This window comes from Thermobia domestica, chromosome 10 (genome assembly GCF_964235325.1).
Source record: "Thermobia domestica chromosome 10, izTheDome1.hap1.1, whole genome shotgun sequence".
Classification (NCBI taxonomy): domain Eukaryota; kingdom Metazoa; phylum Arthropoda; class Insecta; order Zygentoma; family Lepismatidae; genus Thermobia; species Thermobia domestica.
The window spans coordinates 226,683,303-226,708,886 of record NC_137463.1 but is presented as its reverse complement, the minus strand read 5'-3'; the positions used below and the strand labels follow the sequence as shown (position 1 = coordinate 226,708,886).

The following is a 25,584-nucleotide window of genomic DNA, read 5'->3' as shown; positions in this document are numbered from 1 at the left end:
GAACAAATCGGCCCACGAATGCAATTTCCGAACTGTAAAAACTGTTTTGGTTTACAAACATTTCCTTTCAAGAACAACATTATCAAACGGATTAAGTTCGTAAGCCGTGGTACGACTGTAACATTAATCAAAAGTGGCCACATTTCGATGGATAGCAAGCAATGATGATTTCAAGAGGTTTCCCGAGAAATTTTCGCCCGAAGCCGCAAAATTCCCATCCGGTACCATTGCTCAATGTATAGATTTTCATTATTCTTGTAATACTACTTTTCACCCCCAGTGCATTAAAATTATCCTCCCCCCCGAGGAAAATCTTTTGAAATCACCTTTAAAACCATGTATGCACCGAAGATTTATCCGACAACATAAAGATGCCATCTAAATTGGTCATGGGTGAAATGTGTAGAAAAATACGGCGCGAAGCGAATTTAATTTCAGAAACGCCTGTCGAAAACGGGATTATCCCGTTTTTAGGTAGATGCAGATAGCAGACAGGCTGCGCTGATCGATTTGTTTACGTTCCTCACCCCTTGACGAAACGTGCAATTTGGCGTCTGCTAAAAATGAAACCGACTTCGAAAGGCGCAGGTGTTGAGCATGAACTGTGAACGCAGAATGAGTAATATCAATGTTTGCAAACTCAGCTTATCCTGACTAATCTTTGTATACATAGGAAATTTGCGTCATGTGACAGTTTGATAATGCTGCTGCAAAATCTTAAACGCGTACAACGGGACAAGTATTAGTTTAAACATTGGACCATATCAAAACACGAGCGTTGACAACAACCGCTTAACGAGAAACATCTATTCAAGTTTGCTGGAAATTGTGCTGTTTTTCTCTTTCAGGTAAGAGCATAATTCTACAAGCTTATTATATAATTAATTATGATATTTCATGCTAATACGTTTTTAAAATTGTAGGTTATGATAGAGATAAAAGTTGAATCGCACTGTGCTATATTTAAATGTTCCGGAGTTGGCATTAGTGCATGCGTTCGTGTGCAGGCGAAGAAGAAATGAAATAGGGCTACAGTATCTAATTTTACCCTACGTCCCATGATTATACCCATTAGAATCTTTAGATTGAAGACGGTGAGAGCATGGGCGCCCGAAGGGGGCAGGAGGAGCCGGGCCCCCATGACTTACGAAAACAACTTAAATTTCTTAAGATTTTCTTAATACAAATAGAAAATACCAAACTTAATATAGCAACCAGGGAGATGCCTCTCTTAGAAAATTTTCTTTGGGCGCCCGTGGGTGAAAGTGTATTATGAAATAATTTGTGGAATAACAGTATGGGAGGAAGTGGTAGAACTTCCAGAAAACCCATGGACGTACCCATTGGCTCCGATTTCTCTGTAAATTTGGGGGGGTCATTCAGATGCACAAGGTATATATATATATATATATATATATATATATATATATATATATATATATATATATATATATATATGAAGATTTTAAGACAAACTGCACTCAAATTATTCCAAATATTGTGTATTCGTAAATACAATAGGAGCCCGGCTCCCCAGGATCGACGCCCTTGGACATATTGGTACTGTCCACCACAAACTTTGAGGTAGAGGTGAGTCTCTATTACTGAGCCACCAAGCCCTTTATTTCTGTATGAGGAAATGTAGCTGGTACTTAATATGTATTGCAACAATGAGACGCAAAATCCGTTTCGTTTTGCGATAATAGTCGTAGCGTTAAGTTTTACGTCCCACGTTTATGCCGGTTAGGCAAAGGAGACGGTAATGATAAGAGATGAGTGAAATGGTGGATTGAAGAAAGTGGGAGGAAACGGGAGAACCCCGAGAAAACCCATGAGCACGGTGTTTGTCCATCAGAAAGTCCATACGGCGCGAGCTGGAATCGAACCAGGGACCCCAAGAATTGGAGATGAACGCTCTACCACTGAGCCACCGCGCCTATATATATATATATATATATATATATATATATATATATATATATATATATATATATATATAAAGTAACCCCTTAATGTATATAGTTTCATTTGTAAATGTAGTTTTTGTATGTATCTAGGTATTTCTGGTACATAGAAAAAATGGTGCCATATAATAGGGCTATTTACCGTTAGTATGTATTGGTTATTTGTCTTCTCGTGGAGTTAGAAACGCTGCGTTTTAGTTGCAATTTAAAGGAACTAATATTGCAATTGCGTATTTGTTTGTTTAAACGTCGTAGCATACACTTGTAGTATTTACTGTCTTTCATTTTCTAAGAGTAATAACATACATTTAATGGCATGTGTGGAATTAAAAATACTAGTTGTTCATTAATACCCAGTTTCAATATGTCTACAAAACAAGCCTCATTATTCATTACTACGGTTAATATCCTTTCTATTTATTTGTTTTGCTAATTTGTTATTAAATAATTTTATCACAATTTTCCAGAGAGACTTTAAAAGTGTTCATGAGTAAAGAATCAAATCTCTTCTTACACTTTCGTTGTTTAAGAGTACAAGGGCTAGAACCTACTTGTGTTGTTCTTGTTAATTTATTTAATACGATATATCAAACTAGCAGCGTTCACCCCGCTTCGCTGCGGTCACCCCGGAACGCAATAAACTTTGTTACTTAGATAATTTTTACTTTTTCGCTTTCAAGTGATATGATAAAAACCATAGAAGATTGCAGTAAATCTTAACATTATATCGCCTGTCATTTATGTTAACCCGCCCCGCTTCGCTGCGGTCATCCCGGTGCTGGCATATTGTAAAAGTGTCTGTAAAAATAAGCAAATCAATTAAAAAATTTTAAACAGAAGATTCAAGCTATTTTCCGCTGTATATCGCCTGTCATTTATGTTAACCCGCCGAGTGACACGGTCATGCGGGTTGCATATAAATACGTTTATTTTTACCTATGATGAACTAATAACAAAGGATTTGTACGTTATGGACACTTGAATGGTCAATTATCTCAAGACACTGGTAATTAAAAATTAAAGTGATATGATAAAAACCATCTAGGGTCCAAATCCTAATAACCCCCCAAAAATGAAAGAAATTGGTTCAGCCGTATTAGCGTGATGAGCGGACAAATTTTTGTACGTTCTCTTTTATATATATAGATACGATATACGGTATTTTAACTGAAAAAGATAGTATACTATTAGTTATACAACTTTTCGTCAAACAAAGTGTTAGAAACAACCAGGAAAATTAAAATTGATATACAAATATTCAGATTATGTCTTGCCCCCCACTTTTAAAAATGAAAAATGAAATGAAATCTTTAAGTTTAACGTCCCACGCTTATGCCAGTTAGGCGAAAGGAGACGGTGATAATGAGAAATGAGTAAAATGGTGGAATGAAGAAAGTGGGAGAACCCCGAGAAAACTGTGTTTGTCCACCACAAAGTCCACACGGCGCGAGCTGGGATCGAACCAGGGTCCCCAAGCACCGGAGGTGAACGCTCTACCACTGACCCACCGCACCCCCCACTTCTAATGTCCGATCGCCGCCACTATATATATATATCCAGTGGCCCGATTTAGGGGTGCACTGGAGTGTGCACCCAAATTCATTGTGAATATACACTATCTAAAATAAGAAGCTAGCAGTGAAAATAGCAAAAGTCTGAAATTTTCTGCTGTCATGTTTCTGTTTGAGGCTTTAAAAAATCGTAATTTTGCAAGGGCAATAGTTTATGTCGATTTTCTGAAAGCAAAGAATTCACCAAACAAAACAATATACCTCATTCACATCACAGATGCCTAAAAGCATTTTAAAAATTCAAATGTAGTGGTGCACTCCCCGTCAGAAAATCTACGATCTTGCACTATATATTTATGTATGTATATATGTATGTATGTATGTATGTATGTATGTATGTATGTATAGGGTGTTCATTTATTATGTAACCAAAATCCAGTGGTGAAATCCTCACACCTAACAATAAAAAAAAATAGTCCATATGAGCATAAGGCGAAAAACGCTTTGTTTCAAAGTTACGAGATACCGAAATCGAGAAAATTCTAACGTTGAGTCTGCCTAGCTCGAAACCGGATATATATCAAAGGCGGTTACAGAAATATTAGAGGAACTAGTACACCGTCTATCTAGATAACCATGTTTCAGAGTTGGGACATGTGGACGCAACGGAGTTTATAGAGGGAGCTGCGGTATAGCTTCCGGTTTTCCACCTCTCTCTCTAAAATCATGTGCACCGGTACAAACCAACTTTGAAACATAGGTATTTAGATAGAGTGTGTACTAGTACCACCAGGGTTGGCAAAAACCATGGTTTTCATTGAAAAAAACAAAAAAACAGTTTTCTTTTGGTTTAAACCCGTTGTTTTGGTTTAAACCAGGTTTTTTTTTGGTTTAAATAATTTACTCTATGTATTTATATTAGATATGGAAAGAAATTAGTTTGTTCCACCTTGGTGTTATTATGCAACAACAAGGTTATGCTGGAAGGGGTCACATAAGCTTAAAGCGGCATCCAAACCGCTTCTCGGCTTACATTTAAGAGAAATTGTCCATTTCGACACGAAACCGAGACTAATTAATTGGTCACAAATGCGATTGCCGAATCACCCACGAAGGACTCCTGATAAAAATACGTTGTACTGATCTTTACATAGGCCTAGTTGTTGATATAATTGTCAAGAGTCCTTTCAGAAGGACAAAAAGATAAACAGTTACATAAGTAAAAACATTATACAGAATTATATATAAATCGGGAAACTTCCGCCTTGGCCATTGGAAAAAATCCTGTTATTACTTAAATGTATTTGTATGTAATATTTTAAGCTCAACGTATCATAATCACTACGCTAAAACTGAAGTATTAAATTACAAATTTGGTATGTAGATATCATTCAATAAAATTAAAACAAAGTCGAATCCAAGTTGATGTTGGAAGCTACGTAGGCAGTTGATAAATTTTGCTAATTTCTATCAATATATTTAAGCAACCTTGGCTTCTTTATAAAACAACAGGCATTCAGGCAAGTAGAAATATATAATTTGGTTTCGTTTCGTATGTTTAGGCTTAACATCCTTATGAAATACCGAGGTTATCACGGGGAAGACTTTCGCTTAAGGGATATCTTGAATCGCTATTTGGTTTACACTTGAAAGATGGATTGTGGTTCGACAGAGAATTGAACACGGGACCCCTTGATTAAAAGGTGAAAAGTAGATAAATGAATGCAGATGGTTTGATATGTGGAGACGTCACCATGAAGTTCACACGATTTAAAGCATTTTTCGTTCTTTTTTTTTTTTGGTTTAAACCAGTTGCTTTTTTTTTAAACAGCTGATTTAAACCAAAGTTTAAACCACCTTGGTTTAAACCAACCAACCCTGAGTACCACTAATAGTTCTTTAACCGTCTTTGATATCTCTTATAGTTTTCGAGCTAAGCAGCCTCAGAGTTACAATTTTCTCGATCGCGGCATATCGTAATTTTGAAACAACGCGTTTTTTGCCGTATATTCATATGGACTGTTTTTTTACTGTTTCGGTGTGAAGATCTCACGAGTGAATTTTGGCTACATAATAAATGAACACTCCGTATATATATGTATAGTATGAGTTTTGTCGCGGCTCAGGTACGTTTTAGAAGAGACCAATTTGGCGCAGATTTCCACCTCTCTCAAAAACGAGCGTGATACACTTATGCAGGCAGTCCTAGTTTGCTGCGAGGGGTTCAAAGTTATTTTTCGGGAGGGGTTCCAATACAACATCTATGTACTGTTGAACCGGTCGTATTGTGAACCCGAAAAGACGATAAATAATTGTAAATTACTGCGAGAGGGGAAGGCGTTGTACCTTTGAAACAATGTACCTTTGAACACTTGTGCTTTTCTCGAATTCAGAGCTGTCTAGGTGCAGTGATTAAAATTCATTTGAAAGAGTAAATAAAAAAAAAAAAAAAAAAAAAAACACTACAAACGCGTTTAGCTGTTGTTTACTGAGTGTTGTGCCGAGTAATGTTCTTTTTAATTTTTTCATCCCCAAAACGAAGATTTTTTGTAGTTACCTTTTGAGTTTTGTGCTCTTCGGTTTTCGCAACTGTGATATTTATTTGTCCAAACTTGGGGTAGAATCATTGGTGAATATAGTAATATTTTTAGTTTTATCTTCTGTTCAATATTTAAGCTAATGGAAAACTTTTTTTTTTGTAATGGTGACCCTCTTGTACCTATGAACATTAATGCATCATGCACCTTTGAACGATAAATAATACTGTTTAAAGCTACACAATGTAAGTAGTTAAAGCAATTGATATATTTTATATAGCTAGGTTAGGTTAGGATATAAAGTTATTAATTATAATTTTAAGTAGTTTCTAAATATTCGCTTATTGTATAACAGGGTGCGAAATCATTTGAAAATGGTGGGGGGGAAGAAGTTCAGTTATCCACACTAATGCTTCGTGGAGCCTCCAAAAAATTGAAATATTAATGTATTAATAATAATAATAATAATAATAATAATAATAATAATAATAATAATAATAATAATAATAATAATAATAATAATAATAATAATAATAATAATAATAAATGTTCAAACTTGTCGTCATTGTTATTTAAAAATACTTTAATGTTATTTATTCATTTAACCAAAATTGGTAACTTATCTACTGCATTTAATATACACTTCGGTGCGTATGGTCCAGGGTTAGACTCTCATGGGAGCACAGTACCCTTGTGTTTACCATCATATTGAAGACCGCATTCACGAAAATAGCGGTAGAGATCTATAAGTCAGAAATAATTGTCCCTGAGAACCGATGTCCTAACCAAGCATTAGAACTACTAACTTGACGCGCTCTACCTGGCCAGCCATAGATCCCCATGAGCTGCAGAGTCAGAGTATAGCTTTATTATTATTTATGAAATTCTCATTTCTTCGCTAAGTACGTAGTGTTTCAGTTTGGTCGTTCAGATATCCGGTCACCTTTGTAAGTCTAAATCCATGTATCTATATTGTATTATTAGCAAGAATATATTATTATAAATAACATATGATTTCAATACAAATACTTGATAGACAACAAAAAGCCGTATTGCCTCAGTGGTAGAGCTCACCTCAGGTGCGTGGAATCATTGGCTGGATCATAGCTAGCGCCAAATTCTGCTTGTGGTATACAAACAATTGTGTGGGAGGTTTCTCGGGATCCTCCCGCTTCCTTCCACTATCTTAATCCACCATTATAATTCATCTCATCATGACCGTCTTCCTTAGCCTTGGTGAATATTCGTAGGACGTTAAACTTTAGAAAATAAAAGCACAAACGCTATAATACGATTGATTTGCTGATTTAAGTTTAATTACCCTTTTCAGCAGCAAGGCTATGAGATGTGGACTTGCAGTTTAAGGTGGAATCATAACCTCGGTAATCGTTCAAATTTTTGTAAGGCGCTCCCACTGGGAATCGAACCCAGGACCCCGTGCTCCGAAGATGGTGCGCACGTGCTAGCCACTAGACCACCGAAGAGAGCCACAATAATACGAGTATTGAATGATTGTGTTACTATATTTATAGACCTAAAATATACTTTAGAGAAAAATTTTAAGATTAAGAGGGAGAAGGAGTGCGCCACAGCAGCCGGAAGATTGGTGTTCAATTTAACATGGGATCTCAACCATTTTTAAGGCAAATCATGGTTTCATTTCGTTCTTTCGCAAAAATGTCTCAATAGCTCACTCAATATGATGCATCTCATTTTAAAGGTGCAATTTGAACGCTGTGCGTGATATTTTCTTCTTATAAATACAGATAATTATAATCCAAATTCCCATAAGAAAATGATCAAAATTAGAGGGAAAAGTCTTCTGTTTTTTTACAGTAAGGAAAAGAGCTAAAAACTTCGGACTTTTTTGAGAATGGAGTACTGTTTTTGTATTTGTGCGCTACTGTACTATTTTTTCGCTGTTTCCAAAGACATTCATTACACAATCGACAAGAAATTATATCCTTCATTATTGAATCTACAGAAATCAGAAATCAGATTTTTTCGTGTTCACGTACTTGGCCGTCTAACTGCTAGATGTCACTATAGTCATTCCTCATCCCACTTTCTTTCTCAGCGGGAGCCAGTCCTTTTGAAAACGTACTTTGAACTTCTTAAGAGGGGCGGGAGGAAGGAAGTCGTTGTGAAGGGTGGGGTGCTGACTGCCACGGGTGCTGACTGCCACAGCCAATTAATGGTGCTGATTGCCACGACTGGCTCTGATTACCAATATCAAGGTGCTGACTGCCACGATGGCGTGCTGACTGCCACGAGCCTGAGAGAAAGTTGCTAGACGTAACATTACCGGACGCCAAGAAGCATGAAAGAAACTAGATGATCCTTAGGATCGTGTTCTTCAGACCAACACCTAACAAAGGTAAACAGGTCTCTATATGTACACTGATGTCCAAAATTATTGTCACATGATTATAAATATGTTCTTCTAGTAATATAATTTGATAACGAATTCGCCCGGTATTTCTTATAATGTTAGTATGTGTATAATCGGCTAAGACAAGTATGTGGTAAATTTCATGTCAAAAGAGCAGTAAATAAGAACAATAAAACGAAAATAAAATTTTCTTGTCCATTTAGTTACATTTTATTTTACTCATTATGATTTTCGTATTTATAATTCTTTTCCAATGAAATCTATCACAAATATAAATTTCCTTATTATTCACATAATATAAGTATTAAAAGTACTCTGCAAAATTATCAAATTATATTCTTACAAGAATATAGTTCTAGATATGCGACAATAATTTTGGACATGAGTGTACTTTCAGTTTTGTCAGGGAGCGGTGCGTATAAAATTGGTACGATTTATGTATTCTCACTTGAACTCCCTATGTCAGCATGAACTGTGTACAGCTGTGCAAATTGTTTCGAGCAGCTCTTGAAAGTTCCATCAAAAAAGCACTGCTGGCTGTACCTCACAAGGGAAGTTCAGGAGAAAGCACTCGCCTGCAGAGAAACTAAGCATGCCATTTGAAGTCCCAATTCATGCTGATTATAACAAGCTAATAAAATTCCTGTACGGTTGAGAATGGTTCGAGATATTCAACTTGGAAGTTTATATGAGAAAATGAGGATATACGCATTTATACGCGTTAAGTACGACGTAATTAGTAACGAATATTGACATACGAATTGAAAGCTATCGGAAGTGACAGAAAAAAAGTGTTTCGCAATAACTAACGGGTTTGTTAGATACAATTAGTCATTACATTGTTCACAGTAATAATAGGTTAGAGATGAAAATTGATCACTGTTGTTCTTCTGTTTTATGAAGAAATGACGCAGGCAAAATACTTCCTTGCACCATGAACATTTTATATGTGCAATTGTGTTGCATCCGTCAAGAGAACAGTTCGCAGGACCAAAGCAAAAAACAAATTCGACAAGTGATTCAAAAGTTATAGGCCTATAATTTGTTCGTAACCTGTCTTGCAGAACGCAAACTGAAACAATCCAATGTATCGCGGTGATCGGAAGTGATTCGTATGGACACGAACTTTATTTGATTGTTTCGTTGGTACATTATAACGTCCAGATGAAGAAGATTCATATTATGTACACATCTCCTGCCATAATCTTTGATTGATCGGAATCAAAACACATCAACTGGTTGCACAAATCGTGTGCAATTCTTTGGTATCTTCTCAACCATTAGGTCTTTGCCATCCGTCATGCAACTTGTAATAGACAAATTGTCTGTGAATGGACCCCAGTGATCAAGCAATAGCAAGTTCAAACCATCAGGCTTCGTCATGGGTGAGAATACTTAACGCATTGAAACGTGCATCCACTCATTTTCTCATATAAATTTCCAAGCTGAATATCTGTTCGAGGAGTTTTATTACCTGTTTTAATCAGCATGAATTGGTCCTTCAAATGACATGCTTATTTCTGTGCAGGCGAGTGCTTCTCCCAAACTTCCCTTGTCAGCTGGCTTCAGACCATCATATCCATTAAATAATACAATAAGACAATTAATATAAACAATGAAATGTGCAAATTGTACATATTACAGAAAAGACAATCCCTTTATAAACATCCAAGTGTATGTCGTTCCACTTAGTGAGCAACTTTGTAACTTATAGGATGGCACATAGATTTGCTGTAATGATTACTAAATTAATCCCTACTAAATTAATTAATAATCATAAATTTAGTATGAGGGATTAATTCCTCTCTTTCCAAATACAGTTTCTCCCAGGCTCGTGGCAGTCAGCACGCCGTCGTGGCAGTCAGCACCTTTATATTTGCAATCAGCGACAGTCGTGGCAGTCAGCACCAATAATTCTCTGTGGCAGTCAGCACCCGTGGCAGTCAGCACCTATCCTTGTGAAGAATGGGAACTTCAAACACGAGGAATGGCAAAATTTATGACCTCTTTAGTTGATGGTTTCTGTTTCAGCAGTACAGTTGATGGTGTCTATGAGAAGAAGTAATTTGTGTTGGTAGCGATAAAGTCAACCTTTCGACAGAGATTTGTGAAGGAGAAGCCGAACCAAAGTCTTCGTTTATCTATTCCAAGAAAAAATGAAAACTTCCTGCAGGACTAAGAATATACATACAAGAGAAAAAATAAAATACATTATTATAATCTTATTATAATAATCGAGTAGATTAATCCCCGAAATATTCTTTGTTTACCTGTCAAAAAAATCAAGAATAATATAAAGCTCTTTCATCAGCTTCCATCGTACAACATACTAAACACAAACATTATATATATATATATATATATATATATATATATATATATATATATATATATATATATATATATATATATATATAGTGGCGGATCCAGGATATGATCAAGGGAGGAGCTAAACCATAGTTTGTCTCCTTATCCAGAGTAAACAGGATTGAAGCCCATTTTATCCAGTGTATACCTGAACGTCAAGGGGGGAAGGGGGCTATAGCCTCTATAGCCACCTTTGGATCCGCGCCTGTATGTGTATACTGTTTACAGTGCCGGATTTACGTATAAGCTAAACAAGCTATAGCTTAGGGCCCTGCTCTCTTGGGGCCCAAAAATCTAAAGAAAAACTGGATATACATTTCTAAAATATAAGAAAATTAAAAAATAAAATAAAATGTATATATACGTAGCAACAATGCTTCCTGCTGTGTAGCCTACGTTCATGTAATTAATGGGGCTCCTTCTGCTAGTCTGCTTCCTAAATTATCTCTAGTTTGTTCATTTCTGTATGTAGGGTGCCTATGTTCATCTGGACACATAAAGGACCCCATTACCTTAAACAGCTTGGGGCCCCACGAAACCTAAATCCGACTCTGACTATCTATTTATACATGTTTGCTCCCTCTCTTTTCGAAGCAGTGTTTCTTTGATATTGCTTCAGATTCCGGCAGGTTTTACCAAGGAGGGAAGAGTCCTTACTCATTCCAGGCATTCAAACTAGGGACTGGACTACTTGCTTCCAACATTCTGTCCCCCATGTATCCCGGTCTGAATCAATTGCCTAAAGCCCATAAAACATTCAAATTCAAATGTAAATGTTGTTCATCAGTGTCGACACCGAAATATTTCTCAATCAATGGTAGGGGTGTTTGGTATCCTCAATCTGTCTCTCTCTTATTAGCGGAGAAATACTCTATATTCGGTAGTATTTTTTTTTTTTTTAAGTGCTGTTTAATATATCGCATAGGAAACTAAATTTTTATATACCCTAGTAGTATAGAAACGCACCATACGGTACCTTACCAAAATAAACATCCTATGCCAAGGATGCAAACATTAACAATAATAATAGAAAAACATACTAATAAACATAGTAAAGACATTCTTTCATTAATCAAGTCGCACTTAAAAGTAGAAAACAATTTTGGTTATGCATGACTTAAAAAAAAAAAAATGCGATGCGCTCTAATATAGGCTTACATACACTTACTTTATAAATTCTTAAAATGACGCGCCCCATTCTTTTTATTTAGGCTTGCATAAATAAGATTATTTTTAACTTTTTAGTGCGAATTGATTAACAAAAGAATGTCTTTAAAAGGTGTTTTATCATTTTTTTTATTCGTTGGACACATTTTCCAAATCCTAAAGTGATATGCAACCAGGGAAATAAGGGCTGGTTAAAGGCTAGTATTTATTTTAGGATAAAATAGTTGAAAATAAAAACATATTAAAATTTGCTTTTAAAATAAATAGATATATTGCAAAGTATGAAAGTAAAAATGAAATATTGTATTGTCGCCAGACTTACGTCGCTCTGTGACAGTTCTTAGTTCTATGACGTCAGGAAATAAGTTCAATGTATACGAACACTTATTCAATGTTTGAAACAAACACCTGTTACGTCCTTGTACACTCATCTCCAAAATGATTGTCGCACATCTATAACTGTCTTCATGTAAGAATATAATGTAATACTGATTTTGCTGGGTACTTTTAATACTGATACTATGTGTATAATCGGGAAATGTATATATGGTAAATTTCATAGGAAAATATTTATAAATACGAAAATTAGAATGAGTAAATCATAATGTTGCTAAATAGACAAGAAAGTTTTATTTTCGTTTTATTGTTCTTATTTACTCTTCTTTTGACATGAAACTTGCATACATGTCTCTGCCGATTGTACACATACTAACATTATAAGAAATACCGGGTGAATTCGTTATCAAATTATATTCCTACAACAACATATTTATAGACATGCGGCAATAATTTTGGACATGAGTGTACCTTCCTGAAGAAGGTGACACATCTTTTAATTCTATTGTTAATGAAGTGGTCTATTTCCCCAAATAAAAACCAATACCAAGCAGAGCATATGCTCCCTCCTGTCCTTCTAAGCCGGTACCCAAGGCTAAATGTAACATTGCGCCCCTTTCCTGTTGTAATAGGAAAAATTCAGGATGATCAGCTACTGGTATCGATCCCAGGACCATTCGAATGTGAAGGCGAGACAGAGGGTAAATCTGGTGATCATATTTTGAAAAGAAAATAAAGAAATTGATTCCACTAAAAAAGAGTCACATTGCCAATACATTTCAGACCTTTGTCTGGGTTTTCTGCCTTTCAATTCCAAGTTTTTTTTTTTTTTTTTAACCACGAAGGCCCAAAATAAATTAGAATATCGACTCTCCCGTTTTTTTTTTTTTTTATATATATTTGCATGGTTCTTCATTTTATATCAGACTCTTCCTGCACTATTCCCGCGTTATTTACCATAGGTAGAATCCTTTGAGAAAGAGACAGGTGACAAGTGCTTTGTTGTTGATATTTGAGTGGCTGACGGCTGATATCATGTTGGTCCCTCTTACAATATCTCTGTATTTATTTTTTCTTCAGTTCTGTTTCTCTTTTAGCCAAAAGAAAGGAATTTCACTCCTCTGTCCCATTTACATCCGTAACCATCCCCCTCCTGCGCTATCCAACTTTGACCACATGCAGGGGAAAACGAAGGAAAAGGAGGGGTGCCATTTGCTTTGACGGCATTTCAGCAACAACCCCATCTGTTGCCAAAATAAGGAAACACTTTGCACTGGGATATCTTCGATTTGTCAAGGTCACTTGACTCCTTCCGACTCTTAAACTTCAATTTCTTTCCGTGTGTACCGAGAGTTGAACATGTGATGGCCAGAAGAAACCCACGTATGAGCAGCAGTAACGGCATCCCATAATTTTAAAGGAAATCCCCTGAGTTTAATTATCAATAAAGACTGCAAGCAGGGACGTACGCAAGGGGTGGGTCCTGGGGGTCCGGACCCCCTCCGAAATTTCGACTTTTGTGTAAATTTAGCCTAATTTTAGGCGAAATGTCAGAAAATTTAATATAAAATACTCTCATATTCACTTTGGACCCCTCCCGAAATAAATTCCTACGTACGCTACTGACTGCAAGGTACTCGCCAACATACGGTTTCTTTCGGAACTTTTAATATGAACAACACTGAATCCACGTTCACAGGCAGCAGTTGATAATGACACAGAACGAACTTCCCGCGTTAAGGCTTTAAGAACTTGAAAATCATTTACCGACTTAGAACTTAACTTGTACTCTCTCCATTCTGACACTGTAGAACCCCCGCTTGGTCTAGTGGGTAGTACGCTTGACTTCGGTTAGCGTGGTCGCTGGTTCGATTCCCGGTGGGGTACAATTGAACGACCAAAGTGGTTCGGGTTCCATTATAATCAGTAGGTCCACATCTCCTTTAGCCTAGCAGGTATAACCGTGGGACGTTAAACTAAATCAAACCAAATCATTCTGACACTGCAGTATCAAGATCCAATCCAAATAATTGAGCTGCTTTATATACGTCTACATTACCGTATAAACCACTCATGCTATTACGATCTTTATTTTCAAACACTGAAAAGCACTTCGGCACATCATTAGAAGGAAACCTTCTTTCTACTTCGTCTACTAAACCCTGGATTACCTGCCCCCTTATTTGATCAAACTCACTATCATCACTCCCTGTACCTGATGCTTGTCTGCAGTGCATTAAATACTTATCTTTACAAAGACTTTGGTAGACATCATCTTTCATACGCATTTCTCTCAGAGCTTGTAGATTCAATTTTTTCTCTATTTCATTGTACGAATCTGCTTCCTTTTGCATCGTTTTACTAATATTAGACAGAATGGACGCAATATCCAGAAGAAAACCGAGCAATAGAATGTTCTTTTTCCCCGACTTTTTTTTTTTTTTTTTTTTTTTTTGTAAATACCACTCAGTTTAAAACTGTCTCTGTTGAAATGGTCAGTATTTTCACACTTCAAAAGTAGGAATTGCATTATACAAGAAAAATGTGTAAAGACTGCCAATAATGCATCCTTCTCATTTGAAATCCAACGTTGTGAAACAATCTTTTGATTTTCAGCAGTGTCGCGATACTTTTAAGTTTTGCAGCTGTAGCTGACTTACTGAACACTTTGTAAAGTTCGCCTAATAAACATTCAAAGTTGTGAACAGCATTCACAACACCAAAAACTCTTTCAGAAACAAGATCTATTCGATGTGCCATGCAGTGTACGTTAATTAGGCACAGGTTGACATTTCTTCTAATTTGAGCAGCAACACTTTCGTTTCTCCCAGTAAACACTGCATCCCCGTCCAAACTAGATCCAACAAGTTTTACTTTAAAATTAAAAATATCTATGCCATCTTCGGAAAATGCTTGAATAATTTTGTCTTCAAGAGATTTTGCATCGGCATATTTACAGGCACTAATTTATAAAAACGACAACAAGGTTTATTTTCTTCGTCCACATATGTTACATATAACAGCAAGTGCTTATCCGCAAACCTGTTTGTAGATTCGTCAACAGAAATTGAAAAACAATCTGTTTGTTTGAGAAATTTTTACCAATTTTGCATGCAACTGGTACGCTAGAGAATAAAGATCATCTCATCAACAACCGAACAACCGAAAAAGTTAAACACCTGCTCCTTTTACAAATAAACTACGTTTTTTAAAATTATTGTTTGTCTGAAAATTTTCATTATAGGCCTACTTATATTTTCCTATTAAGGTGTTCCCCCCTTACAGATTTTGGTGAGGGGGAAACGCAAGTGTAAAATTTTTGGTGGGGGGGAAATCCCTCCCGTCCCCCCCGGGATTTCGCACCCTGTTGTATAACATATAAGGTTATGTTTAGAGTTATATATACTCAACTTTATTGTTCACAAGATTTTGTTAGAACTTTTCAATTTTTAATTTAATTAATAAAATTTCAATTCTGGGGAACTTTTTATAGGTAAACTTTTTATTGCAATTTATAACTATTAATATTTGTGGCTTCTTTTTATATTATTACCGCAGAGCCGTTGTATTTATAATTTTGTTCAAAGGTACAAGAGGGTCTGTTCAATGGTACATGACCATAATGTACCTGTAAATAAAACGGATGTGTTCTTACTATATCCTATAAAAGCTACTGTAAGTATGTAACATGTTTAAAAATCTTCCTATCTGATAACAAAGAGATGGCACTTCAAATATACGACAAAAATTGGGTAAAAAGTGCTGAATATTAGCACCAAAATTTCGAAGACTCCCCCTAGTAATCGAACAGGGTCCTTCCATCAGAGGAGCGCTATATCACTCATTCCCCTTGCCTCTCTTGTGGCTAAGTGATTAGCATTCTAAAGACCCGGTTGCAATTCCCGATGTGATTCGAATCCCATGTGTAACTGACGATTCATATGCAGAGGTCGAATCAAACTTTTGTTTTTTCGAGGAGGAAGATTTTTCCAGTTTTAGAAAGTGACATTTTTGAAATAGGGGAAATGTTTCCCTGGCAAGAAAGAAATTAATTGACTAGTGACCTCCTTCGCGGCTAAGCGGTTAGCGTATGCGCCTTTGGCGTGGGAGACTCGGGTTTGATTACTAACTGGAGCTCATGCGGCTCGGACTCCACGTTAAACTGTAGGTCTACGTCTCATATAGCCTCGCATATGAAAAGGACGCGAAACTAATCAATCAAATCAAATCAAAGTACTTGCCTAGTGTCACCCACGAGCCGAGATGAGAAATAAAGTTTTGTTGTCTAATCTCGTAAATTTTTGTATCGGTCTCGTCTCGTCTCGATTCTCGAATAATTCTCATTTTGTCTCGATTGTTCGAAAACATTTCCGGTCTAGTTTTGGAAATTTTTGTACAAAACTCATTCTCTGATTTAAAAAAAATCCGTTTAGAATTGATCATAAACTTTCCGTGCCACGAAGGGTGTGTAAACAATCGATGAAAGTGATAAACCTTTCCCAGCAATAGGTGTTTAACTTGCAATAGATAGATAGCAGGTTCCCACTTCCAATAAAGAATACAGTCCTTGGTTCGAGCCTCGTAACACTAGGGTGAAGAGTTCTGTAGGGTCGATTAATATTGCCTTGCAAAACTGGTGAATCTTGAAAAATCATTTATCGAGATCAGTCAGCGTATAATCAATGCAACCTAATGCGAAAAAAATTTCGGATATTTCTTAAACAGTCACTGGCTGTCAGACTTTCAATGAGAGTTCAGTGTGGCTATTGTTGTCCCTTTCATCTTTGTTGTTTCTGGTTTTCGAAGACTGTTGTCCTTTCAGTCTTATTCAAGTAGCTTCCCTGGAGCTCCGCGTAGCGTAGTCACTAACACTCTCGCCTTTGGTACGAGCTGTCCCGGGTTCGATACCTGGTGGGAACAATTGGTCGAAAAGGTGTAACAGCTTTTTCAGGCCAGCCATCCTGAGGGTATGTTTTCCTGGGTTTGCAAATGACAGGATGGTACCTAACATAATAGTTTCAGGTCGCTTCTTTCCTTCCCTATTCCCAAGGGTCCGGGCCACCCAAAGATCATGTGGGCCCCCTTGCTGTATTTGCAAATTTATAATATTTGCCATAATTTGAATGCAGTTTGTTTTAAAATCCTCATATAGGCCTATGCTTTCTGCATCTGAATGGGCCCTCCCAAATTTACAGAGAAATCGGCGCCCTTGCCCAACTCTTCTTCCTCTCCAATTTCCCTGGCAGTGATCAGTGAGGGACGTCATCCCTCATATGTGTGACGGATTAACATGGCAATAGATGTCCAAGCTCAGAAACCTAATTCCCAATCCTAGTCTAGTACCTTTTCAATTGCCACATTATGCTCGATCTAGTCTAAAAATTCTCTTGAAGTTCCTGCGATGTGAATGAAAATCGTGCAGATGATGAAGAATACTACCCGTATAAAATAACTAACAAGGGAAGTATGAATGAGCTCATATCGAAACCTACCGTAAAATTTCACTCAGAGGAAGGAAGTCCCACAGAAAGACCACACATAAAAAAGTAGCTGTGTTTTCGAAGTGGAATTAACCAAAATGGCAGATTGAAATGTCGCGTATCCATGTCGACAATTGCACAATACGTTCAGTACCACCCCTTGTAAACGGCCTGTTAATAATAAAAAGTCAATAACAACAATGTGGGTACATACTATACCTAAGGGGAAGTCGTACGGTAAGATGAACCTTGACAGCAGCCATCTTGAAATCCGCCATGTTGAATTCAGGTCAAGTTTTGTAAATAGGAATAGGGCAATATTAAAGATGATTTTGGGGTAGAATTTAAGCAGAAAAACAATGGTATAAATAGTATTAAGATACGTGCATTTGGTAAAAAGTTACAGGCATATTTATTGTGTATGTTTCCATGTGCACAATTCCCGAATGAAGGAGCTGTCCAAACATAAGTTGTCGCTGTTGAAATGTAACTCCTACTTGATAGTTCCACAATACATTTCAATGAAGGACGAAAGAAAAGCAGAAATGAGACAGATCAGAGGAAAATTGCACATATAGCATTTAATATAACGATTTTGTTATCAGCAATTTTGGCTAAATTTTCGTGTTATCTGGTCTATTTCCGCCCCTATTCAACCAATTTGGGCCAAATTTGCAGACTAATCTCCTACAAGTGTGTAACTTTGCTGAACATTTGGAACAAGTTGGGAAAATATAGAGGATGTTTCCTATATTTTTGTATTTTACAAATTGTTAGACAGCTGCTTCGTTCGGGAGTTGTTCACTTAGAAACATACACAATAAATATGCCTGTAACTTTTTACCAAATGCACGTATCTTAATACTATTTATACCATTGTTTTTCTGCTTAAATTCTACCCCAAAATCACCTTTAATATTGCCCTATTCCTATTTACAAAACTTGACCTGAATTCAACATGGCGGATTTCAAGATGGCTGCTGTCAAGGTTCACCTTACCGTACGACTTCCCCTTAGGTACAGTATGTACCCACACTGTTGTTATTGACTTTTTATTATTAACAGGGCGTTTACAAAGGGTGGTACTGAACGTATTGTGCAATTGTCGACATGGATACGCGATATTTCAATCTGCCATTTTGGTTAATTCCACTTCGAAAACGCAGCTGCTTTTTTTGTATGTGGTCTTTCTGTGGGACTTCCTTCTTCTGAGTGAAATTTTACGGTAGGTTTCGATATGAGCTCAACAGGAGAAGGTAAATTTAATTCGAGATTTTAATAGATTTACACGTTTTATTATCACCCCTACAGTGTTGAATTCAGACTTTTCTACAAGGGGGCAATAAAAATTTAAGGGAGGGATCCTGAGTTCTAGATTGCAATAGAGCAGCAGGAATCTGTGGCAAAAAACTCGCGACTTGTTATTGTCGTGTCGGTTGCAATAACCAACATATTGTCATTTTTTTCTCTATCTAACATTGTGTAGCGGCCGACCTGAGGCGCCTTCGGGCCGACCTAATTTTTTGCTTTTCTTACTGTTATTAAATTCATAATTACTATTTAAAAACCTTTTACTTGCTTTATTGCCATGTAATTATTGCAGGTATTAGTCAATGTTAAATTTCTCTCTTTATATTTTGTTCTTTCTGTGGAATAACTAAGCCAGACGAATACTTAAAGTTAGCTGTTTTCTCGTAAGAGGAAACTCATATCTTTTTCTCCCCTCTTTGCATCTTGAGAAACAGATCTGAATTGGTAACCTATAACCTTCGATTCGCTGCACGTGCAAGGGAATATCTAACCCTTGTGTCTTATCTGAGAGTCTGATGTTATTTTCTGAATACTCTCATTGTCCTCTGTTTAAGCCCAGATGTTCTCAAAAACATGGTAGACGTATAATTAACATTTTGGCGCCGAAGTTGACACTTCGAAAATACTAAATATGTCTATTTTGACACCGTATAAAATAAGTGTCTTGGGAACACTTGTATTTTTGGTATCATTGTGAAACGATTAAGAAACCTGTAAAATCTGGATAAAGCTTGATTTTCTTTGTAATATCAAATTAACCTTTGACTTTTAATTTGGATATTATGTACTAGATGACGCTAAAGCCTTATACTGTTTGTAATAACGCGCATGCGTGACTATTCTAGTTAACACCCTAAATAGTCGTTTAGATTATCAGTACCCAATCTAAACGTAAAGACTAATTTCATTGCACACGAGTATCCGCCCTTTTTGGAAGATACCACCCTACTATACTCCCACGTACGTAACGTGTGAATAAACTCCCTGAATACAAAATAGCTGTACAAGCTGTTCTCAGAGGGAAATCATTGTGTGTCTACGAGGCACGAGCTTCGTGCTCGTCGCCGGGGGCTCCGGCCCACTCTTCGGGCTCAGGCTTCTGTCCTTCGCCCGCCGGACTTGCGTTTCTTCTCCGACTTTGTTAGAGTCATAGAGAGAAGAACTTAGTGCATTCTCAGAGTGTGTTATTACACTGTGTTAGTGGAGAACTCCGTCATCTCCGTTCTCCTACCAAGGACCATCTCTGTTTTCATTTCGTGTGTGCAATACAGCAAGAACTTTGTTACTGTGCTGAACGTTGTTTCTAGTAAGTTTACTACTACTACATGCAGGCAGTCGTAATTCAATCTCTTCATTGAACTGCCCTTGTTTCTCTTTTATCATTGGTCATATTCTGACCCCTCTCAAGTTTCACGCATACGCCACTAGACTTGTGCGTCATCTAAAGTTACCTCTGATGTATAACAACTTATTGCTTATCAACTCTTCTGCGCTGTACAAAAGCAACTTACAATAAAACTCATACTACTTCTAACTCGGCGTTCCAGTCATTTAAAACGCCTATCTAAAGTTTTCAAAGTACGACCTCACCTACTTATATTCTCACAGAAAGTACCTCCGAAGAAGCCGTTCGTCGAAGTCATTATTATCACATCTCTTTCGTTCTCTGGTTCCTACGTGAACCACTACACCAGTCACGCCTGTTGAGGACCGAACTCTTTATCTTCTGTAGTTGAGTGAACCATCACCCTTCTGTGTGTGTTCTGCGACTCCAGTACTATTCCTGCATTCGCCGTGAGAATTCCGATTGGAGAAAAGAACTTCACTCTCCGTAGGAAGTGGAAGCATCTTGTTGGTTTTACCGCTCGAACCTATACAGACATCTTCTGGGAATTCTTGGTCGCAGTGAACATCTTGTTACCACGCTAAGCTCAACTGGACTTATACAGGACTCGACGATATCTCCAGAGGCCACTTGGAACTCTTTCATCTCAGTAGGTGTTCTATTGCGAGGTGAGTGATTTAAATTGTTTTAGTGATTTTAATTGTGCATCTTGATTCCTCGCATCGACTCAGAATCACGTCTACTTCTTTGCACCCAATATCCGATTTCAGTGTTTGTGTAAAGTGATTCTACAACTAAGGTTGTTAGCGATAACTATCTCTTCCATTTTATTGTTTTATCGATTAAATTGTTATTAGGCTGAATTATTTAAGTATAGCCAAGCCTGACCTTGTCTTGTGAAGTTTTATGTATTTGAGGTCCATTAAGTGTGTTAATAATCCTGTCTCCATTGCATCAGCTTTATTTTTAATTCATTGTTGTATAATACGTGCCTAATTATTAAGTTGTCGTCCCGCTACAAATATTTATTTCTTTGCACGAGTCCTAGTTGTCTAATATTTTGGTGTGCTAATTAATCTCGTTGTTGTGTGGGCTTCACGTTAACTAGTGATCCCCTTTGGAGCCGCCACTGCCCTAAAGTGCTGGCAATTACCTGCGGGACATTCACGGATCAAGGCTCCCTTATAATCTCGTAAACTCGTGCTTGAACTTTGTAATTAATTATTGTCATACATAGGCACTCATCCTGTTCTCTCTCTCCCTATCAAATCACCTTGCCGACAGCCTTGTTAGTCGGACATTGTTTGAACAGGACGGACCTCCTCCTTACCGTACTAATAAATTGCCGAGCCCCATAGACTGCTCAGCTCCATTACATTTTTAATGTCAGGCAACTCTCTAAGTCAGTGATATTGTTGAGACCTTTTTGTGGTCCTTTATTAATTATTCTGTTAGTTGGATTTCGGCTACCTTTGGTAGAGATATTGTCGCTAATAATCTCTTTTTATGTACGTGACCTGTGGTGGGACTCCCTCACCAGTGGCCGCAAAAGTTCTGATCGCCTCCTGCCACCGGCCCCGACATAAATTTGGTGTTCAGCAGTGGAATTCGATCATTAGCTCGTCATCTAATAATGTGTTAATTGATATTGATTATAGAATCCTATGTTGCTTTTGTAAATGACAAAGCAGGAGTTATTTATATTATTACTTTCATTGTGTTATATTGTTTGCTTAGGGTCACATCCATATTCTAGATGAGTAACGTATAATTTAATGTTTAAATTGTGTTAATTGAAATGACAGGTTTCCTATTAAGTTGCTCGAAATTTAAATCTAAATGTAAACTTTTTGTGTTGATGTGTTGCGTTGGGCAAATGCCCCCTTCTACCCTGAAAGTTTAGCTATCATTTTGTTTGTTCTAGAGAAGTCAATGAGGGAAGGAAAAAGAAACAGTCCATATATCAAAAGAATAGTTCGTTCCTTTTTCTTCAACACAGAGAGAAAACATCTGTTCTCTGTTAGTTTCCCCAGCTGGGCAAAACAAAAAAAAAATATATATCTATATATTTTGTGAAAAGAAAAAGCGAGAAAAAGGAAATGTGTTGGTTAGCATTCCTCGGTTGTGTACTGCCTTAGTATTCTAAAAACTGTAGGGAAAAATATCAACACAATACCTTGAGAAGGTTTATGGCGCCAAATACGGAACAGATACTTCCTTCTCCACCTATCGAGATGAAAGCTATTCCGTTCTGTATTCAAAGCTTCTCAACGTATTCTGAGTTCGATTCTTGCAATGGATTTTCGCGAGATTCATTTCGAGAATCATCAGTCGTAAGGCTGGTGTAGGAACTCCAAGTATTCAAATTCTGCTTGTGTAATTAATGTACAAGTCAGTCAAAACAAACATCATTGAAATTTTGAAATTTATTTTGAAATTTTCATTCTGTGAGTCCTTATACTCACGCGTTGTTAGTTCTTTGATTGTGGGTAAATTCTTGATCTTTCCCCAACTGGCTTCTCAGCGTTAGTGGTAAATTAAATATTATGTTAGGTGCTAAAGAGATTCCTTACACGAACTATACGAACTAAAGCCTTAATATGTTTCGTTTCTCAGTAAAAGTTCATAATGAGATTCATTATTGTGATTTTGAAGCTTTCAAATTATTTTAAATTCTCTTGGAGGCCAATTTAATTTTATTGTTTATGAATGGACGCGCTTTTTGTTAATTATGAGAGGATTAAGTATACCAAGATTGAAAGTTTAAAAGGGCAATAAATTCAGTTAGTAATTTGTTTTAAGTAGAGACCATTCTTAATAAGTTGTTGTAATATTAATCCTAACTCGTTATTTTATTATTTTAAGTCGTGTTTGAATAAAGACAACACTAATGTGGGACACCCCTGAAGTATAGTACCCTGTATTCAAAAAACCGCGAGATCCCTTGTATTTTGATTAAATGATAAGAGCGTAAAGTATTAGGATATGCGTTAATGCTTTTGAAGTCCCTGGCATCAAAGTTTTGTAATTTGAATAAAGCTCTTGTAAATTTTAATTGCCAGTGTAAGGCTGTTTTATTAAGGAAGAAATACGTGAACTTAATGTAGTAGAAAGACTAATCCTAACAATTCCGTTTGTGCTTAGCTATTGTTATTAATTAAGGAGACGTTTAAATAATTTATTAGTAGACATTATTAATCAATGAATCTTTTCTTATTCATTATGTTAGAAGTTGAATTATCTATAAATTTATCACTTTCCGGTCACGATAAATTCGACCGTAGTCATTGTGTTAATAATTTCATTCGTTCAGGACGTAAAACCGTGCTCTGTAGTATTGTTATTAATTTTGCTATTCCTTGCCGAGCACTACTGCCTCGAGTTGTGTAATTATTTTGTAAATTTTAGCGAGCTATCTAATTTTGGAACGTGTCGTTGGGAGACACCCTGTCGGAAAAGATTGAGACAGTGATCATACCTCTCCCTTGTTCCAGCAGTAATTCATGGAGTCTAGATTAGGTTAGGATGTGTCAATTCCCTTTCCTAAAAAGAGTACCAATTCCATCAAACGTGATAATTAACTATAATTATCAGCCCCAAAGCGTACATTGGTCGTTCAGAGAATTGCCACCTGTTTCTATCGCTTGTATTAGCTGAGAATCGTGCAATCTCTGATGATTATACTCCGTTGAATCGATCTTATTGTACCAATTCCATCAAACGTGATAATTAACTATAATTATCAGCCCCAAAGCGTAAATTGGTCGTTTCAGAAAATTGCCGCTTGTTTCTATCGCTTGTATTAGCTGAGAATCGCGCAATCTCTGATGTGGATCCTCTGTTATATCGACCTTATTGTATAAGGGTGCGTCCGCGTAATTGTAAGGATGTTAAGTCGGATCTTTGAGAAGGCTTACCCCCTTAAAGGTACGGGACCCTCCTATTACATCCCAGGTCGCTATGGACCCCCTAGGTCCCGCAGCTGTTTATTATCGTTCAGTTTACTAACGAACGACCAGAGAATGCTTGGTTCTTTCGGAAGGAAGCCCAGTGTTTCGTTCGAAAGACACCCTATGGTGTTAAAGTTTTAATTATGTGCTTTTCGAGATGGTAATGATATGTATGGAAGCTAATGTTGTATTTAAATGGTCATGAATGTTCTTGCTCGCGAGTGCCTAATCTAATCAAAGGTGCGTTTGTGTAGACCTAATCCTTTTGAGCACTCTTGCTCCCTAATGAGTCCGAGCACGAGTCCTTAAGAAAATCTAAGGTTGTCCGAAGAGAGAATTAAATTCGCTTGTCCAATGTATCAAGTATTGTTATGTTTTCTAGCTTCCGCGTAAATTAGTGATGTTATAATATCATGAGTAAAAGAAATGCTTTTGCAAGTCCAGGAATCGAGTTATTTTCTAGAATAAAATTCTTATCGGGCCTAAATGTCAAATACAGCCGCCCTGTTTAGTAAATAAGTGCATTATTGATCATTTTGTAATTGCATATAAACTCTTTCTTGTCTCCTATTTGAAATGATAAATCGTTCTTTTGTGCGTATAGATATCCCAAAAGGTCTCTAAAATGTAAATACGCGGTTAAATTCCTCAAAGTTAAAATTATGAATAAATGTGAAGTAAATGTAAGTCCCAGGGTCATATGAGTTAATATTAGAAGATAGGCTAAAAGTAATCCTTATTATACCTCTCTTGCCTCCTGCCGTCCGAGTGCCAACTTAATTTGTATCTAAGAGTCGACATCATGTCTCCTGTAAGGAATTCTCGTTGAATTGTATTAATTGTTCTTAAATGTATTTAAGTAATTATAGTCTATTCCCGTTCGATTGTATTTCTATAAAGTTGTGGCACATTCTATTTTTATCATTTGGATATATTGATTATTGTATTTACTAGGAATAGATATTTTAAGCTGTAATTCTAATAATATTCTAACGTGAATATACATTATAATAAATATGATAATGGCATTTGATATATTATGCGTTATAATGCATATGATAATTGTATTTTGATATCTACTATATGTGATAATTAATATGAATTTTGGTGAATATCCAGGTTGAAATTAAGACCTACCAATTGAATGATATCAATATTTTACTGTAAAAGGTAGTTGTTATCATAGTAAGGCAACAAGATAATTGCCTGAAGTTATATTTAAAT

General features: G+C 36.6%; 1 protein-coding gene across 1 annotated transcript in view; it reads left to right on the top strand.

Annotated features, from left to right (window-relative positions):
- The first annotated feature begins 560 nt into the window (after positions 1-560).
- Positions 561-25,584, top strand: part of LOC145663022 (uncharacterized) — a 120,772-nt gene continuing 95,748 nt past the window's right edge. The window contains exon 1 of the mRNA XM_081729152.1: positions 561-848. The gene's annotated coding sequence lies outside the window, so the exon portion shown is untranslated. The remainder of the gene's footprint in view (positions 849-25,584) is intronic.